This window comes from Cydia fagiglandana, chromosome 12, assembly GCF_963556715.1.
Source record: "Cydia fagiglandana chromosome 12, ilCydFagi1.1, whole genome shotgun sequence".
Lineage (NCBI taxonomy): Eukaryota > Metazoa > Arthropoda > Insecta > Lepidoptera > Tortricidae > Cydia > Cydia fagiglandana.
This window is the reverse complement of record NC_085943.1, coordinates 12760271-12774351: the sequence shown is the minus strand read 5'-3', so window position 1 is coordinate 12774351 and position 14081 is coordinate 12760271. Positions and strand designations below refer to the sequence as shown.

Genomic DNA, 14081 nt, shown 5'->3' with positions numbered 1-14081 from the left:
CGTCTACACATCCTCCGCTGTTGGGAATCAGAGCTCCTAGATAAACAATTAAACGATTTTACAACATCAAATTTCGCTATTTGAGTGACTTTGGGCGAATGGTCGTTGTTAATAATAATGCTAATATTGCTTTAGGGATAGTATAATAGTGCAAAAATACAACTCGGTTCTGCTGTTCATTTTAATTTTATAATTTTTTTCACATATGTGTCGTGACCTCGTGCTCTTTCTAATGCGGTATCTTTGTAGTCTGTGGTTTAGTAGATAAATCAAACGGCGCGATTCGGGAAATGAATTAGAGATTAACTAGATACGATATAGTAAAGATATGTGACGTCTTACGGGTAAAGGTACCTTATAGCGGTTGGCGCTTACGCTATTATTAACGTCGCTCAAATATCATTGCGGCGCTATGCGACGTAAGCGCCAGATGCCATAAGGCACCTTTTTCCGTGAAACGTCACATAATTATACTATTTCATATCTAGTGAATCTCTAATTAAGTTCCCGATTTTAGCCGAAGCCTATAATTTTAAAGGGTACAAGTATAGCTAAGGTCGACGACCGCTGACGCAATTAGGGCCCAGGCTCGCTCGCAAATCCAGTTAGTAACGGGTATCAACTGTTCACTTCAACTCCGCCATTTTTGCTCCAATAGGGATACCTTATAAACATACATACAGCTCCATTCGAACTATAAGATACGTCAGTTAATAGATCTAGAAACGATATAGATTAGATATGTCAGTGTCAAATGAGACGTTTCTTCAAACAAAAATGTCACTTTTGATACTGTCACATCTAATCCATATCGCTTTTATATCTATTTATTGGTGTAACTTAAAGTTTGAATCGGGCAGTTACCCCAGTATCGGGCAGTTTGCGGTAAAAATGAGTGTTTGGAAAAAATTAAACATCGATATTAGATTTATCGAGGTAAAATGGGGTTAAACTATCACCGGGGCAAGACAAACAATTATAGGGAGCTACCTTATAACCAGACATACAGCTCTATTCGAACTATAAGATACGTCAGTTAATAGATCTAGAAACGTAATAGATTAGATATGTCAGTGTCGGATGAGATGTTTCTTCAAACAAAAATATCACTTTTGATACTGTCACATCTAATCCATATCTCTTTTAGATCTATTTATTAATGTTCGAATCGGGCAGTTAGAACTGTTTGCGGTAAAAATGAGTGTTTGAAAAAAATTTAACATCGATAAAATGGTTTCATCGATGTTAGATTTATCGAGGTAAAATGGGGTAAGACTATCACCGCGACAAGACACACTCGTATGGAATCCTCATACTGTTTGTCTTTCATCATAATAAACTATGTTCGTCTTACCCCACCTCATAGACTAGGAATCCTCTAGACCGAGTTTAGAGCAATTATTTCATGCAACCGATGATGACAATGCTGGGGTGCGCGGGACGAGGTGAGCGAAGTCCCGTGCCGTGATTGGTCCGTTCAAAGACACGGACGTCACACAAAGACACTTTCGACTCGAACATGGAGTAAAATTACCGTATGCGTGGCAGAGGGTAGCGCGACTATGCTCGGTCTAGAGGATTCCTAGTCTATGCCCCACCTTATCTTAGATGAATAAATCACATCAAAAATAACATGTAAAAAGATGGAAACCTGGCAACGCAGTTCTAATACTACCACAAAAATATTTTGAGAAGCAACAATGTGATACCAAGTCGTTTATTTTAGTCAGTACCAGGGGATGTTAAAACCGTATCATCAATATTAGATACCTACCCTTCTCTTCTTGATCCGGACACTCTTGACAGAGTGGTCGTGGTCATCATTGGAAGTCTCCCTTTGTGACACGTTTGACGGCTCGCCCCCACTCCTCCCTGACGGCTGCGCGTTTAGCGCATTCGTGCAAGGGGCCGTCCATTGCTGCCTTTATTTGGTCCGTCCACCTCATGGGCGACCTTCCTTGCGCTCGGGTACCTTCTACTGTGCCCTGCACCACCAGTCGCTCTATGGATACATCTTCACGTCGAGAAACGTGTCCAAAGACCTACCCTTATTTCAGTTAAATATTCAAAATTAAAAGTCAAATCCAAAAACGATATTTTTTCAGGCAACAAAGGGACGTATCTGCATCTATCTAATACCTTATGAACTACAATATTTAATAATTTGGTTACAGTTATAACATTATAATGTATTATAATAAGCGCTGGTGGCCTAGCGGTAAGAGCGTGTGACTTGCAATCTGGAGGTCGCGGGTTCAAACCCCAGCTCGTACCAATGAGTTTTTCGAAACTTATGTACGAAATATCATTTGATATTTGCCAGTCGCTTTTCGGTGAAGGAAAACATCGTGAGGAAACCGGACTAATCCCAGTAAGGCCTAGTTTCCCCTCTGGGTTGGAAGGTCAGATGGCAGTCGCTTTCGTAAAAACTAGTGTCTACGTCAAATCATGGGTTTAGTTGTCAAGCGGACCCCAGGCTCCCATGAGCCGTGGCAAAATGCCGGGATAACGCGAGGAAGAAGAAGAAGAAGAATGTATTATAATATGCTTTCTGCTAGATACCAGATAGATACCGATTGCGGGAGCTCAGATAAACATGGTATCTGAACTTATTTTGCCTGCAGTGTGTCAATTAAGCTTATATAGGAATATTTCTGAAAATAATATTCAGCTACTGATCTAGTCTAATCGGTAGTCACCCTGGCTACGAAGCAGGACATCCCGAGTTCAAATCCTGGTAAGGGCATTTATAAGTACTAGCTTTTGCCCGCGACTTCGTCTGCGTGGAATCAGTAACAGCAGCTAGTGTAAGCATAGCGCCTGAATTAACTGTAATAGCAATCATTCAATTTGAACATAAGCTTCAATCATTGATCAGGCAATTCATTAACTCCTCAATTCCATCCCCCCTTCTCACTCTTTTTATGGATGATTCCCGGCCTAAAAACTATCCTATTTCCTTCTACATTACTCAAAATATCTCTATACCAAATTTCAACTGAATTGGTTCAGCGTGAAGAGGTAACAGACAGACAGACACACTATCGCATTTATAATATTAAGTATGGATTTTCATTACAGATATTTGACCCAGAGTTGTAGTTAAAGTTATAGATAGTTAAAGATATGTATATTATACATGTGTCCGGCACTATTATGCCGTCCGTGGTTACTTCTCCATATTTAAATATGTCTATATCGTCTAATACCTACCATACGAGCCTTATTGACCTTACTGTTGAGCTAGATTGATTCGAATAAGAATATTTATTTCTCGGAAACTATACCATTAATGGAATACCCTGAAGATACTTTAGTACATATTGATCCGCAGTAAAATATGTAAAAGCCGAAGTACTGAATCGTTATCAAATATGAATATACTTTATTCATGTAGGCCTAGCAACAAGCTCTTAATAAATAAATATATAAATAAATATTATAGGACATTTTTACACAAATTGGCTAAGCTCCACGGTAAGCTCAAGAAGGCTTGTGTTGTGGGTACTCAGACAACGATATATTATGTAATATATAAATACTTAAATACATAGAAAACAACCATGACTCAGGAACAAATATCTGTATCATCATACAAATAAATGCCCTTACCAGGATTCGAACCCAGGACCATTGGCTTCGCAGGCAGGGTCACTACCCACTAGGCCAGACCGGTCGTCAATTATTTATAAAACGCTTCGCTCTTATATCTTATATCAGTCGTTAGCAGACCTCTGGCGCCACGGCATCATATCGCTTAGCTGAAGCTTGTCGGGGAGATAGCAAAAAAATACGTCACAACAACGCCGGGCTCAGTTTAATAAATATTCAAATAAAGGTTTTCCCTCCAATTCCGAAAAAGCCACTTTAGTAAAAACATCTTTCTACTTACGACTTTGCGTGCCTATAAACCCCACCCTCTACTCTGTTATTCTGTTCGAGTACTGTGCGTTCGAAAATCATTTGCTCAAGGAGACCAGTATATACGTAAGTGAGCTGTCTGGTTACGTGTAGCTGGATGGGTATACTGGTTGGTTTCGCTGTTCTTCTCGCCCGAGCTTGGCAAGTATTCGGAATAACGAAAGAGCTTGCTAACTAGAAATGTTTCATGAACGTTGAATTTTGAATGAGACGCAACCGAGCTAAATAAAATCTTATTTTAACGAGCGAAAGTTCAATTTGCTATGCTTTTTATTTATTTATAGGTTGATTAAGCCGGAATGAGGTCAATTTTTGAAATGGAGGTTTTAATCGAGTGCTCCTTAAATTATAATTTGATTTATGATGGCCGAGTAAGTTGCCCCAAATATTGCAAATTAAATATTTAATTTTTATCGTGGTTTTGTATGCTGGTAACGTGCATAATGAATCCGTTAAGTGGGTGAAATGTAATAAAGAATTTTGATACCCTTTAAAGGGGCCCACTGATTAACAGTCCGCCGGACGGTACAGGTTTTATAAATGTTATATATTGATTTAATCTTAATAGAACAGGCAATAAAGTACAAACGGCGGACTTATTGACAGAAGGGCTAAGCAGATAAAAGTTTTAGGTGTAAAAAAAATGAGTAAAAAGTTAAACCAACAAAAATATGTAGATTTAGTTATAAATATACGTAAAATTAAAATAACATACAATTTTATTAAAATAAAAATACAAATACCGACAGTATACACCATTCAGTACCTACCTGCTATAGTCGCACCAATAAAAGTCTGCAGCGAATTTGATAGCCCACGTAGTGTAAGTGTCATGACGTATACGTCATAATTTCATGCAAGTTTGACGTTTAAAATGTAACTTGCACTGCGTGGCCTATTAAAATCGCTGCAGACTTTTTACGGTCTGACTATACTTAATTTCAGCCAGAAATATCACTTTTGACACTGACAGATCAAAAGTTAGAAAAATATATTGACACTTTTTCTCCCAGGTTAGGAGTCAAAATTTTGTCTCGAAAATACAAAAAAGAAGAGCAGGAAGTACATTTTTCTAAAAAAATCGGGTTCAAAAAAACATGATTACCTATTATACACTAAAACAAGATAATTGCTGTACTCATTGAGTATAATTACTGTACTTAAGTTATTAACAAATAAGTTTTGATCAAATTTGTTGTTACCAACCGACCTGTTGGCCGGTGTAACACATGGTTTGCAACTCCCAATTTTTATGCAAGAACAAAATATTTGTTTGTTTATTGTTTTTTCTTTGCACAAAAGAAAAACTTACCGTCCAAATATTTGTTATTGTATGTATGTACGTATGTATAAACTCTTTATTGTACAAAACACAAATTTTAAAGGCGGGATTCCACCAGAGTGTGGTACTGTGTGGCACAAGCACCTCTTCTTCTTCTTTATTTAAGAGCTGTGCTCTTGTTGTTGGAGCAATTTCCAACTCGTCCTCCTTCTCCTGCCAACTCATACTCATACCTTCTGGTATGACACGAACTGAACCTTTTCTTTTATTTGGTTGAAACAATTAATTCTCGGACTTCCTCTTCCTCTCTTATCCTCTATAAGCATAGATTAGATTAGATTAGATTAGATTTATTTATTTCACAACATATGATTACAGTACAAATTACATTAATGTCAAATGTTTGTATTCTGTACAAAAATGTTTGTGCCGCACAGTGCCGCACACTAGTGGAATTCCGCCTTTATACAATCATTTCTTTCAGTTTACGTAGAAATATAACCAAATCTACAATTTCTTCGTTGCGAATAAAAAAATCGCTATGTGTTTTTAACGATTTTTTGATTTTGGCATATTTGAATTCCTTTTTCAATGTCCCATCGACCCACATAAATATTTTTGTTATATCTATATTAGTTTTGAAAATAACAATTCCGCTATGTGATACACAGAACAACATTTGTACAAAAAATAATAGAACACAAACAAAAAAATTGTGATGTGATTTTTTAGCACATAACGAAATTAAATGCCTTGTTTTCCGTCGAGGGTGATGGCGATAATATTGCACATGGCGGTTTATTGTAGAATGGATTACCCGACATAGACCCTAAAATCACTATGTATCATCTCTCGTACTATGTTACTTTGGCAACAAATCGCTATGTGTACAAATTTCACACATGACGATTTTGAAACTAGTGAACCAAATTTAAGTCGCTATGTAGCAAAATTTTGGTAAAATAATAATATTTTTAAAAAATACGAAAAAAACCGTTTATTTTCTTTACGAGTATCATTTCAAAATCATTGATCTATTAGAAAAAAAATACAGGTGCAACAAATATATTACAAACAGGAAAATATACAGTTATTTTTGTCTCCTGAAAAGTAGCTTAAAAATACATAGCGATTTTTTTATTCGCACCGACTATTTACGAAATAAATTCCATTTTAAGATTCACAAAGACGCCTACACCCTGAACAAGGTATTGAAAGGCATGGTAATGAATGTATGCCTATTTTCTTGTACGCAAAACTCAGTGAACTTGAAAGATATTCTTGTAAGTAAGATGTATTTACGGAGAGATTTAGGAAAATGAATATTGTGATATTTTATGTTATACCTACTCAGAAAAGTAATTAGGTACTATTTATAGATAGGTACTTAAAAAGTTTGTTTTCACAAATAAATTACTTGTAATAAAAAAAGTTGATACTTAAATACATTTAAAACTATCTTAAATGAGGCTACTAAAATAAAACTAAATTTAAAAATAAAATTAACCTTTTTAAGTTAGTTACGTAAGTACGTAAAAGGACCGTCAAAATTTTGCCCCCACGGTACTTTTTATTTTTTCGTTCTTAAATCGATAGTTTTTGTGATTCTTAGTCCAAAAATTGACAGTTAAAAAAAGTAAATGGTCTTCTTTTCTTAAAATAAAATAATGCAAATACAATTTAACATATCAAACCCGGGGTCGCGGCAAACCTCGACGGCGTTGGCGAGATGACCTTGACGCCTTTGATAGGAACTGGTGGGAGACGGGTCAAAACCGGGATACGTGGAAAGGGAGGAGGGAGGCCTTTGCCCAGCAGTGGGACACTCTAGGCTCATATAAATAATAAATAAATAAATAAATACAATTGAATTTCCGAAAATTGTACAAAAATTTGATTTTTTTCCACGCATCACAACACCGTTTTTTCTACTGCAACGTATTACATAGTGTATAGGATATATATAAATATATTTATGTGCCTTTTCACCCTCAGCAGTGTGCTGTACTCTTCTCATAGATCTCTTTCCCACTAGATACTTCATATAATATCATTAGATTACTCGCCGTATTCCCAAATAAGCGCATACAAATTTTAGTAGGTACACATACGACTTACTGCTCCTTAAGTTTATAAATTTATTTTATTCAAGTCTTAGTTTATACATTTCAATCCACATTATATTAGAAAAATTCTAATCTCAATAAAGTGGAATAAAATGCTCCCTTCAAAGCCAGCAGAATTGAGTTATAAGTTACCTGGACGGTACCTATAAAAATAGGTATTTGTTCTTAACGCAGTATCTACAAGTGGTAGTCTACGACCGCACCGCACCACGCACTTTTATACGTCCCTAATTAGTTTTTTAGCTTTTAGCCTTTACGTGCAAACGCTGTGGCTTGCATTTGCACTGCATTTTTCAACATTTCTGCTGAGTAAGCATAATTTAAAGTTCGCCCGCATAAAATGTGATAAAAATATGCACGGAGGAGGGCTCGGATTGCTAGTGGCTAGTCATGTTAACACATTCAGGGCCCGATTCGGATTTTGAAATAGACATCTATTAGACATCACTAAGATACGATAACGATATGTTTAAGATCTAACCTGTCAAATTAGACATTTGCGCGATTCTGGACTCTGAACTTTCTCTTGAACGATTTCCACAGGATATGACTTAGAGAACTAATTCACATCTAATAGAGATCTTACTCTATCTAACGTAAAAGTGACATTGATTGCCCGAATTGCGCTGCAAAAGAGAACTAGTTGATATCTAAACTATAACGTATCTAGAAATGGATCTAGTACGTGTCGTCTCTTGTGAATATCTTGAAGTTCGAATACGGCAGTCAGTGGCGCGTGGCGGTGACGGTTACGCGCGCGTAAAAACTGTATGACGGCCTGATTCGAACTTTAAGATACGTCAAATATTACGGCTAGATACGATATGTTTAGATATGTCATATCTATCCGTAATATTTGACACATCTTAAAGTTCGAATCGGGCAGTGAAGCGAAATGCGCCTACAAACAGAAAATCCGAGCGGGTCCCTGTCAGTGAATGTATTAAATGTGGCTTACGTCGATATTTTCTTCATAAAAAGTCATCAACGAATGAAATTTAGGTATATATTAGCCCATTTCACTTCTACATTCCCTTTGTCAATAAAAATAGGGGTCGACTGAATTTTTTTATAAATATTATTACTTACAAAATGCTCTTGTTGAATTCAAATTTTAGATCTCGAAAGTCCACTGGGTACTTTTCAAATATTTGTAAAGTTATGACTTATGAACTTAACTTACACAAATTTTAAAATAAGTACCTATTCCTGCTTGCACAGGATTAATAATAAACAAATAAATAAGTAAATAAATAAATATTATAGGACATTACGGTTTATAAATAAATAAATATTATATACGGCTTGCGGTTTTTATTTCACGGCGATTAGAACAACAGGAAATGGAAACTTTTTTTCAAGCTTACAGCGAAGTGAACGAAAAGCGTGCTCTCAGGAAGTTTTGGGTGCCTATGAAAAACATGGAAAGAGTTTTCTGGAGTCAATTGTTACTGGGGACGAAACACTGGTTTTGTACTATGATTCCCTCTATAAAAGAGAATCGAAGGAGTGGCGTCGTCATGGTGAACAGCGGCCTCGGAAGGCGAAGGTAACGCAATCCACTAAAAAGACCATGGCTACCATGTTCTGGGATTGTCAAGTCATGTCTGTTGATAGACATAAAAGAAAGTAATACCACTGTGACTGGCAGCTCCTACGCTACCCATAAACAACAGTCACGAGAGGTGATCAAGCACACACTTCGGGGAAAACTTAGCAGAGGTACTACGATGCGCCCATTCACACGGTACTGCTTTAATTACCAAGGCTGCTGTTGCAAAGTGTGGCTTTGAGGAAATTCGCCACCCGCCGTATAGTCACGACCTGATCCCTAGTGACTACTATTTGTTTTGTAAACTTAAGGCAGACTTAAGGGGAAGACGATTTTCATCAGATGGTGAAGTGACCCATGTGGTTTACGCCCATTTTGAGGACAAACTTTCAGAGTCATTTACAAGGGTATAGAAAAGCTAATTTACAGATTTGAAAAGTGTGTTGAAATAGAAGGGAAATATATCGAATAATAAAAATAGTTTTGTAAATGTATGCTCTTATTTTCTATGTCAGGCTGAAAACTTTTAGACCGCACCTCGTATGAAATAGTAAAGATATGCGTCGTTCCACGGCAAAAGGTAGCATTGTCCCGGTTGAATATTGGAGTGGCGTTAATAATAGCGTAAGCGCCAGCCGCCATAAGGTACATTTTGCCGTGGAACGTCACATATCTGTACTATTTCATATCTAGTGAATGTCTAATTCATTTCCCGAATCGCGCCGAGTATCTTAGAGGCGTGTAAATATGTTTTGGATTTTTTTTATGTTATTGGTAAAAGATTAGCATTTGACCACAATCTCAGCTGATGGTAGTAAGTGCTGATGCAGTCTAGGATGGAACATGTTTTTTTTTTTTATGTAATAGTCAGCAAACGAGCAGACGAGCCGCCTGATGGGAAGCGGTCATCGTCGCCCATGGACATAAGCAACACCACAGGAGCCACTTAAGCGTTGCCGACCCTTGAGAACCCTAAATACCCGCTTCTTGAAGAATCCCATGTCCATGCTTACCTAAATGATGTTTATTCGCTCCAAGTTATGGTGGACTGGGAATATATTTGCAGGAACTGAATTCCATGAATGATTGTATTGTTTGTGAACATAACTGCCGGCCTAGCCAAGGTAACAATCGCTATACGACAGCGGAACAATTTGTGTCTCTCTATCACTCTTCCATATTAGTGCGACAGTGGGAGTAGTTCGGAGCGTAAACCATTGGCATTTGGCTTTGCGGTCTCAAATTTTCGGTACCGAAATGTGGTCAAAATACGATTGAAACTTAAGATATTTTTACACGAATGGTGCCAAATGAACAACTAATGCTTGATTTATTTTCAAAGTTGTCGGTCATCTGTAAAAAGTATAATGTATTCATGAATACAGTTACCTGCAGTGAAATGACATCCACCCTCCCCTTGGCTAGGTGTGTGTGCGTCTGACTGTACCTTCGTTTCCTGTATTTAATCAATCAATCAATCAATTAATTTTAATAATTACGGTACAGTCAGCATCAAATCGAAAATGCATCAAGTGGAAAGGAGAAACCCCTTAAGCGACATTTTGAATGTAGTTGAGTTATATGTATCGGATTAGACTACGCGTTCTGTAAAAGCTTTTACACAAATATATATTTATATAAGTACACTAATTAAACTGCAAAATATACTTTCCGCGAATTTTACATATAGAGATATGCATACAGGGTGGAACATTTCTAGTGACTGAGCTGAAAGGATAGTGTTATCTAACCGATCTACATTTGAGTTATTATTGAGATCGCAAAGCTGGAATTAAAAGTAAAACAAAATCATTAAAATTTAATATTTTTATATCAGTGACAAAGTTATTAAATTTTTTAAATTGTGACATGTCATGTCATTTATTGGATCAACTTGCAAGGGTTGAAACATACAGATTTTTGCACTAATGTTTACGAGTAACAAACTGTATCTCAAAAACGGTTAGAAATATTAACGTGATTAATAAAGTAAGTGAAAAAAAAGGTACGTAGCCTAAACAATTCCCCGTTGTCGTAAAGGTCCCTCATTCTGTTATACACCCCACATATTTGTTTGAAAAAGTAATACAGGGTGGCAGATGCTTTTGGTGCGGTGTTTCCCTTGCTCCGGTGTTTTTCTTACCCCACCTGACCTGTCATTTTGTTTAGGTATTAATATCTTCTCTCGAATTCTATAGACTGAACTGTTGTGCAGTAAAATGTTGAATACCGTTAAAATAATATGACAGTGGGTGATATGAATGGCTTATAACGAAAATCGAGTTATATTTTTTTGTTATTAATGAGGCCTTTGCCCAGCGGCGGGACACAACAGGCTCTCGATAATAATTATAATTACTATGGTTGGGTGCTTTAGAGGTAAGCAAATGGCCCAAACCTGTGTTGGATACGAATGAGGAGTTGTTGAGGTTAGTTGGGTAGTGTGTACTCACAGTGTAGCGCAAGGGGGGCACATAGCCGACAGCGCACAGGACCCGACCCGCCGCTCGGCCGCGCGCTCGCGCTACCGCATGCCGCCACGACGCGCGCCAACCGCGCGGCTGCCGCGCGACAACGACCCAGACACCGGCGAACAGACCACGAATCGCCGACCACAGTCCGACTGCCGACAATCCACAAAACGCATCACAATCTGGCACACGGGTTAGTAAATATCAGCACGCATTGGCACGACGCAATGCAGGGTTCAGACGTGCGGCCGCGTGCGTTGACAACTCGTACTCACATGAGCATGCCAGAGCCTCGGCTATCAACTAGTGCTAAGGTAAACAATCGAACACACGGGCATGTTAGCGCGGGCACATGCGATCAAAGCGCGAGGCGCGGCCGCCGGGCCGGGGCGCCCGCGGGGCAGGCCGCGTCGGCTGCAAAATGCGGCGACTTGCAAAATGAGCGACCGCGGGAAGTGACGCAGCCGACACGCGCGCTTCCACTGCAGCCTGCCACTGAGGCGGGGCGGCCCGGGACGGCCCCGCGCCCCGCCGAGCGCGCCTGCGTCCCGCCAGACCATGTGCCGAGAGCGCGTAACCCAAAGGGTTGTCGGCGAAGGGATATTGCTACTTTACTCTCTTTTACAACAATTAGCCGCTCCTTTTAAGAACAGACTGCAGACTTTAAAATTTTCCATTCATCATTTTTTGGGTTATGTAACGTGCGTGGAACTAATCCTAACGCAGCCCTTAAATTCCTAGTGAACGAAGGGCAGCGGAGGCGCCCGAGCGCGCCCGAGGGAAGCCGAGCGGCGAGTTCCGCCCAGTCGATAAGGCCGTCTCTGCTGAACAAAGACACTAACCTATGATAATTACATTTAATTAAGGGTAACTGGACTATTTTGTTTAATAAGCATATCGCGCTGCAGCGAACGGCAGATTTTCCGTTCGAATGGTTCCATAAGTAACGTTTTAACGGGATTCCGCTTAGAGTTTGCCCCCTGAAACTTTGTCGCGCTTTATTTTGTTTAGAAACAATTTGATGTACGCTTTCAAATCTAACGCGCGAACTATGATAATGAATAATGATAAACTAACATTACTCGTAATTACGAAAGGAATATTTTTAAAATAATTTAAACTTCGAATAACTTTTCAACGTTAAAACTAACCTGGATCGGCTTTTAAACTTCAATATTTGATCTTGATTTGATTTTACCAAGGTTGCATCTCGCTCGGAGCCAATGTTAGAAAAATAAACACCGTACTTTATGAATGCAGTATTTTTCATCTACAATTTCAGTCTCGTAGTCTCGTGGTGAGTTCAAAAGATTAACTTTCAGATATATGTATATTATATTATCTTAGTATCTGTTAAGAAAGTGCTGGGTGTAAAGTGGGCAAGTAGGTAATGCTATTCAGTCTACGAGTATATTATATTATTATAACAATATCAGCAAGCTAAATCCAATTATTGTCAAATTTTTCAAATTTAAATTTGACATTCTGCACGGATTGTCGCATTTTTATCACCCTGTCATTCATGCGTCCCTTTTGCACTTACATATTTGTTAGAACGTGACAGGCATGGTGACAGATAATAAAAAGGCAACCATCTTAGCCCTAATACTGGTTTAAATTTGACGCCACAATAGGCTAAACTTATAAATTACAAATCTAGATTTAATTTTAAATCAGTTATTAAATATCATCTACAAAAATTATGTTCATGCCTATTTTAGCCAGTTTTTAATATAAGATTTGATTTATTTGTCTTCATTTTTCAATTGACTATGAAGGCGCTTGCTTATGAATATGACTTTCAGATTTAATAAATGTTTTAGACAATTTTTATTTTTAATCCGAGTCAAAATTACGACGATGTAGAAAAATTACCAACGAACCCTAAATAAGTAAATAATTATTTTGTTTTTCTTGTTTCTGATGCACTAAGCTCAAAACATGTTTTTGCTACGTTGCGTTATGTAAATATGTGACATACACCACTAACCTAGATTATTAGTCATTAAGTATTGTCAAGTAATTGAAATTAGAATTATATAGTTTGTTTTTATATTAAGCACATAATAACATTGATTAGCAATAATTGTATAATGTAAACTTATCTAATTGATGTCTACCTAAATGCACACTTGTAAGTTTTTCCTTTTGGTAATTAATATTTTTCTACCTGAGATACAGGATTTTCCTAGTTCAGGTAGAAGTCATTGAAAAAACGTACTTTATAAGATATTCTTGACCTAATGTTAAATGTATGACTATGTTTTCTAAATAAATATATTATATTCTTTATTCATCATTTTTCTTAGGCTAGGTTTTTATAATATGTATATAAATGTAAAATATAAAAACACTTACAAAACAATAAAAAATACATATAAACACATTATAAAAAACCTAACCTAGAGTAACCTAGGGTGCCGCCGGCAGCGGGGCAGGGCCCAAGCTGCCGGTGGTCAGGGCCGCAGAGTGAGGAACCGACGTACTATACGCGCCGTGTCCAAAATTACCGCCTTCTGCATCTTATAGACATATCATCTTGCATATTATATTATTATTATTATTATGTATGTCATTTACATAATCTCGGGACCATGGGGTCCCGGACTTTTGGTAGGCGTGCGTGGGGCCGAAGCCAATACGTAGAGGCCCCTTGTAAATTGACAATTTACTCTAAGTGTGATGTGACACTAACCGACGATTACCCCTGTTTGCGCTATAGTAGTGCA

General features: G+C 37.8%; 1 protein-coding gene across 1 annotated transcript in view; it reads right to left on the bottom strand.

The window, feature by feature from the left end:
• LOC134669663 (acetylcholine receptor subunit alpha-like 1) overlaps positions 1-11823 on the bottom strand; it is a 393445-nt gene extending 381622 nt beyond the window's left edge. Inside the window, exon 1 of the mRNA XM_063527341.1 lies at positions 11335-11823. The gene's annotated coding sequence lies outside the window, so the exon portion shown is untranslated. The remainder of the gene's footprint in view (positions 1-11334) is intronic.
• Between the last annotated feature and the right edge of the window lie 2258 nt (positions 11824-14081).